The sequence below is a fragment of the Diadema antillarum genome, unplaced genomic scaffold (assembly GCF_040938485.1).
Source record: "Diadema antillarum isolate AM-2024a unplaced genomic scaffold, OU_Dant_1.0 seq00000512_RagTag, whole genome shotgun sequence".
NCBI classification, from domain to species: Eukaryota; Metazoa; Echinodermata; class Echinoidea; order Diadematoida; family Diadematidae; genus Diadema; species Diadema antillarum.
In genome coordinates this window covers 3,275,577-3,282,181 of record NW_027271466.1, presented here as the reverse complement: position 1 = coordinate 3,282,181, position 6,605 = coordinate 3,275,577, and the positions used below count along the sequence as shown (strand labels likewise).

General features: G+C 35.1%; 1 protein-coding gene across 1 annotated transcript in view; it reads right to left on the bottom strand.

Annotated features, from left to right (window-relative positions):
• LOC139734197 (uncharacterized) overlaps positions 1–6,581 on the bottom strand; it is a 54,157-nt gene extending 47,576 nt beyond the window's left edge. Inside the window, exon 1 of the mRNA XM_071645003.1 lies at positions 6,557–6,581. The gene's annotated coding sequence lies outside the window, so the exon portion shown is untranslated. The remainder of the gene's footprint in view (positions 1–6,556) is intronic.
• Positions 6,582–6,605: the final 24 nt, after the last annotated feature.

The window sequence follows — 6,605 nt, the reverse complement described above, 5'->3', positions numbered from 1 at the left end:
CGTATCTAGCTGTCTTAGGATTGTTTGGGAAAGATTTGTTAACTACCCCTTATAAGAAATATTTAGGGGAAAAATAGAAGACCCTCTATTTTAAAGGACAAGTTCACCTTCATAAACATAAGGATTGAGAGAATGTAGCATTATTAGTAGAACACATCATTGAAAGTTTGAGGAAGATTGGACAATCCGTTCAAAAGTTATGAATTTTTGAAGTTTTTGTGCAGTAACCGCTGGATGAGAAGACTACTGCAGTGTGTGAATAACTTAGATGTCACATGCGTACAACAATATAAGGAAAATATAAAGAGAATTTCACAAAATTTCATCTTTTGAAAAAAGTACACATTCCCGCGACTTGTTACCGACAAATGTTATGGGTAATATTATTCCCCCTGCCTGTAGAAAGAGTCAAGTCAAGTGCTCTTTTATTATGCGAAAAAAGTGAAAATATGTTGAATTTTCTTTACATTTTCTTTATACTGTTGTACGCATATGACTCACAAGCTGTAGTAGTCTCCTCATCCAGCGGTCCCAACACAAAAATTTTAAAAATTCATAACTTTTGCATCGATTGTCCAATTTTCATCAAACTTTCACTGATGTGTTCTACTAATATTGTTGCATTCTCTCAATCCTTATGTTTATAAAGGTGAACTTGTCCTTTAAGTAATTTTCGGGGATTTTTCACTGAGCTGAGCCCCCAAAAAGTACCCCTTTCCTGAAAAATTGGGATTGTGCAGTACGTATGACCACCTGAGTGGGGGGAGGGGGGGGGGTGTATAATTGAGAAAATATACTGGAAATGTTATTCTTCTGTACTCTGCTATTGAATTCAACAATTTTGACACATACATGACTGGATTGTGTGCTATTTTGGGCATTGATTTTTGCAGTAAGTCATTTTGTAATTCATCTTTGCACATAAGCAGAAAAAGGGTCATTTGCCATAACAACACGGATGTAAGTTTTAATATTCACTGAGATAAGCATTGGTGATGTATTAATTGTTCAAGTATCCTTATAAAAAGTGCTTGCCACCTGACAGCGACAATGTTTTCATCAAAGCCTAGTATATGGCAATAATGACAGAAAAATTGTGTTGATAGTATACAATGCAGATTAGTAAATAGATACTTCCCACTGGTCACCTGCTGGTTTACACAAACATTCTGTGTTTGAACATGAACTCCACTAAATTTTTATGTCGGGTGAGCCTACATATTATGTCCCTTTAAACATGAGTGAAGTGCCTATTGCCAACTGAGAAAATCATTTCACTCTGTTTATCAGTTATTTTCTGAAAGGTGCGCAAGTCAAGTCTATTTTATTGTGTATCATCAAGGCTAGTTTTCAACTTTAAGTGAATGCATGTAATTGATGTTTATGCCTCTTGTGGTCAGGAAGTCATTTGGCATTGGTATACTACCAAATAACCATAAATTTGTGCTTTGATATCAGTTTTGATCGATAGAAAAAGTGATGGGAGTATGTTTGTACCAGTTAGCATTACCATAGATCGGTGATTGTCATACTATTGTAATGCTGATGGAAGCAAATTTTCACATGTTGGTAGACAATCATAATACGAATAGAATGGAATGATGTATATGAATTTTGCATTTTTATTTTGTCATCCCAACAGCCAACATTGCAGTATTATGCCACTTGTATTGCAGAAAGGGGCCCTAAAAGGTATAATGCCCGAATGAAATGATGATTCCTATGTTTTGAATGTCACAAAATTTTTTTGAAAGTGTTCAAGGTGTATAGGCTGAAATGTTGGTTGATTTCCTGACAGTAAAGTGATTGTAGTAATTTGTTTACCACCACTCATATGTGAACTTAGCTTATATTGTTTCAAACTCCCTTTTTGGTTTGGCTTTCCATTTATCACAGAAAAGATGAAGGAGCTCCTGAATACATTACATCAGGAATAAAACATTTCATGTGGGGCATTGCTTCTACATGTGACATGAAGTACTGGTAACATTCATTGTTGGCTGTAAATCAGTTGTGCATAGTGCAAAAAAAAAGAGCTAAGCTTGACATGAATAAAGCCTTGCTATGCTTTAAAAAGAATATCATCATGACACTACAATGCATATTTCATAGGAATTTGTCAAGCGTTTTGATATACTTGGCACATGTGCTGGGTTGATATTTGTTTATCACCTACCAGTGTACATGTGCCTTTGTAATACAACATATTGCTAAAATGTGGGAATCGTTAGTAGTTTGAATATTAGTATTCAAAAGCAGGGGGGGGGGGGCATTTGTGTATTTGTCCATACAGGCATCATCTTACTCTTTATGAAATACATCTTGCCAAAGATGTTAACTTCATTATGTGATAAGGGATTTTATTCCATTCTGTTTATTTCCAACAACAAATTTTAAGATGGCACGTAGACCTGTTTATTCGAAGTAAGCGCACAAATGGGTTTCTTTTTCTTTTTTATGCCAAAAGTACATGCCAAACTCTTGGTGTGTAGAATAAGTCTTTTTTTTTGTTCTACATGTACCATAGCCAAGGAGGAAATGGAAGTTATGACCTAAGTTTTATTTAAACTATCTTTTCCATGTATGCAGAGGATTAAAAAAAAAAGAAGATACGTATGCAACCCCTGCATTTGAAAACGATGAAATGTTTGTAAATTGTTATACTACAGTCTGTGCTGTCTCTTATACACACATTCAGTGATGTGTGATTGCCGCTTACTGTATCTGTCATTCATATGTCATATTATGCATATTGTAAGTGATGCATTGATAAGAATAACATGAAGTGAATCTGTGTTATAATCTAAGCTTATTCGTACATAGCAAACATGAACTATTGGTCCTGCATTAATTACTTTGGATGTATCACTGAAAAATAAAAGCTAGTGAGTGAAATGCAACTAGAAAACCAGAACTTGAAATCTGTTATCGCCTTCAAATTATGGTATGTATGATTATATAGTGTTCATAACTGAGAGAATGATTGATGATGTGTATTATCGTATGAATTAGAATACCAACTACTGTACTTGTATGGCATGCAAGGAGAATGATACTTATTGTAGTGCCTAAATGTTGTGTTTGTGTGTGTGTGTGTGTGTGTGTGTGTGTGGTTGTGTGGTTGCTCACACTTTTGCAATATTTGATTTATGAGGAAATCATCATTGCGAATGTAAGCCCCCATTTACAGACATAAGCAAACATACAATCATACATTTTTATACAAAACCTGCAATATTTATGTACATGTACATAAACACTCTGTGTGTGGAAAAAAAAAAATCATTTCATGAAATTACCTGAAAACACTTTTTTTTCTTGATCGCTTGGAGGCAAAGATTTCTACTTTCTAGATATGTAACTTATTATCACAAAGCATCATTACAGTGATTTGTCACAGAGCTGATCTTTTTTTTGCTTACAGTGTAATCTTTGGTTCATTGATTCAAAACAAGCTGTTCTGGATAACTGCATATTGTGCACTGTGAATAGAGAAAGATGTAAACATCTTCAAGTAATGAATTTAATGTCAGAGAAGGAGAGAAATGTTGCTTTTGACAAGCATGATAGATAATCACCTTGGAAATGTTCATAATTATAGTTCTGACATACAGAACACGAATAGTCTAGAAACAGACCCAAATTAAGATTTCTTTGATAAGTGTGTCATTCATATTGTAGCATGTAAGGCTAGAACTACCCTTACGTGAGTAGATTGCTTGAAATATAATATTTTTAAAGGATGCGTCATACCACAACAGATTCCTCTGAAAATCATGCATGATAATGATATACCAAAACCTCACACTGCATAAGACAAAGACTATTTTAGCTCCACCTGGGTAGACTTCTATGCTAGAGGGCGCTTCTTCTCACTTTTGAAAAATAGCCTTCAAAAGAAAGTTTGATAAAATGATGACAAGTAAGAAGGGGACTGTCAAATTTAAAATTTTGTAAAATTTAAACATTTTTCATTGCAAATTTGTATTCTGATTACTGATGTGGAATTAGCATATTTCTTGGTAATTGTTTAAAAAGTGTCCCAAATTTTCAATGCCCCATTGGTTTGCATTAGGGAAAAATATCAAAACTCAAAAATTGTTTCATATCTCTTTATAATACAGATTGATTTATAGATTCCAAACTGGCAAATATTAGCATGATAACTTCAAAACAACATCCCTATTTATAAGAAAAGGAGGTCTGTTTGGGGAATACAAGGCTGTAAGTGAGAAATATCTGCTGTCCCAAATTGACACAAATTTATTTCATACTACACCTGAATATCAACTGCAAAAACTTGATTTAAAAAATATCTGAGCATCTTATGAAGATAAAAATAGATGTGTTTGATAGCTGAATATCTCTGGAACATAAATCAAAAAGAATTAGCGCATTAAACTAAGAAATAAAGGAATAAATGGAAGCCCCTGTTGAGCTAAGAAACAGTTCTTTTGATATTATGTCTTTGTTCAACTTTACAGGTCAGGTCCATTTTTGGGGCATTTTTGGCAGTGAAAAAAAGTGAATGCTCTAAATTGTTCCAAATATTGAAGGGAATTGATTATTCCCTTCTAGGAATAAAAATATCGTTGAATTTGAGCGAAAAATAGTGGCATTATTGAGCCTGTCCCAAATTTTGCTTTAGATATCTCAATAAAAATGCAAACTTTGGGACAATTTTGTGTAGAAAACAAATGGCTGAAGAGCAAATCTCAGATTTAGTGAGACCTAAAACAAAATGGCCGCCTTGTCCCAAATTTTGATGAGATCTCTAGAGAGAGATAGAGAAAGTATGAGAACGCCCTGGCATAATGTTATTTTATAATCTATAGATGACTCAACGGATTTTGAGGGACTACTAAGCCGATAATAAATGACATTTCTTCAATTCTAGGTCACTTCAATTCAGTTCAGTTCATTTTTAATGTTTTACATCGCAACGTAATCAATAACATCATAATTATGCACAGTGTATGTGACAGTCAAAATTCAACAGAAAGTGGTAAAGAATATTATTTTTTCATTATATTCTATGCTTAGGCAGAAATGTTGCTTTGGAATGACTTTATGACATCCTAAAGACAACTGTAGGTATATTTACCCCTTTAAAATGGGGGGGGGGGGGGGTGAAAGGGAGGCAGAATTCACTCCACACAGCTGCGAGGTTTACACCATATCACGGCAGCCAGGTCACGGCAGCCCCGTTTGCGCCGTAGTGCGCCTTGGGTGGATGGAACATTCTCCTCCCCCCCCCCCCCCCCTTTCCGTGTTCTAGTCTTGTTCATTCCAATCATCGCTTTGTTTTACATACTTATTGGTATCAGACGCTGACCAGACGCCGCTGCGTCTGTCGGGCTTTATATGCGATAGGGAGAATTCAGAACACTATACTTTATAAAACGCACTGGTATCCGCTATAATGTTCAATGTGCTAACTGTTGCTTTTTTATTAAAACGGGATTACTGTAACCGAATAAGTGGATTACGTAGATGTGTTCCTTTCTCTCTCTCACTCTCTCTCTCTCTCTCTCTCTCCTTCTTTGTCTCTCTTTTGACTAGCTTGTTTTTGCGGGGAGTAATTTCTGATTATGGCTATCTTCCTGCAATGGTAGTTAAAATCAGATTCATAGTATCATCACTATACTCGTCTATGCCAAATTACACCGGTGAGGCTCTTTTATTAGCACAGTATAAACACTAGCCTCTGCTGAGCAGAGCTGTATTTGATAAAACCGAATAAAAACAACAAAAACCTATACAATGGACAAAACGCCATTTAGTCGGCCACTCTTGTGGTGCAGAACATGATAGTGAGAGGGGCGAGTATCATCAACTCCGGCTATGAGCTATTTCGAAGAGTTTAGACTTATGTATACCGCCATCAAAAATTCATGGAATTCAGATTCGTTTTTTTTTTTTTTTTTTTTTTTTTTTTTGGTGTGGTTTTTTCGCGAAAGAAGAAGAGAACGACACAGAAAGATAGACTTCTGTTCAATCATTTCAGCATTCTGGCATCACCTGTGATAAAGTCCTCATGTCATCAAACTAATGTGCGTTATCATCGTGATTGTAAACTAAAATCGACAATAGTCGTTTCCAGCATAGTGACGCCCTTGAAGTTACGATGCGATGGACTTGCGAGTTGCGATGCGACGTGTTTATATAAAAACCATTACGGATTTATGACAATCACAGACCTAAACAATTACAAACATTGTATTCTAGTTTCTTTCTCCCCCACTAATTCACATTTCATCAAAGGCAAACATTTTGTTTAGAAATTAAATAAGGCATTTTTTAGTATACAGAGCATGTGATATATAAACGCTACGACAGTCAGATTTCCTGCGGTAAAAGCAAATTACAATGATTGAGTATTTGTCTGAAGCTTGAAAAGGTAGAAAACCATCACACAATTTACAAAATGGGGTTATTCAAAGCATCTTAGGATATTACAAAGACAAGAAAGACTGTTCAAAGAGGAAAAATAACTATGGACATATTAGAATGATGTTTCTAGGTGATTATCCTGCGATTCTCACATGTTCAATACCTTTCATAATTATAAACAAACGTCGTTTTTACTGTGAGGAGTAGCCAGA